We start from the raw sequence: 357 nt of genomic DNA on the forward strand, positions 1-357 counted from the left end.
GTGTGACATGCAATTATTCTGTAATTAACAAAAGAAAAGTCAAGGTGGCATTTACTACGGAGTCATATTTAAATAAATCCTGTAAATAAAATATTCATGTATTATAAGTAGCAGTAGCTGTGGGTCAAAACCATATCAGTCGTAGCAGGCAGACAAAGTAGTAGTAACACATTTTAAGGGTCACCTCATTGACCCCTGGGGATTCCGGAAGCCTACTTAAATCAAAAGCCATGTAAAATTGCTGTACGTCTAAAAATGGCTTCATTCTAACTCGGAAATATGGTAAGGTCGCATGCACTGCCCCCAGAGGACACTAAAAGACTAATGTATGCTGCATCACCAGCAGGCAATACATTA

This window comes from Cynoglossus semilaevis, chromosome 15, assembly GCF_000523025.1.
Source record: "Cynoglossus semilaevis isolate Cse_v1.0 chromosome 15, Cse_v1.0, whole genome shotgun sequence".
In the NCBI taxonomy this organism is placed as follows: domain Eukaryota; kingdom Metazoa; phylum Chordata; class Actinopteri; order Pleuronectiformes; family Cynoglossidae; genus Cynoglossus; species Cynoglossus semilaevis.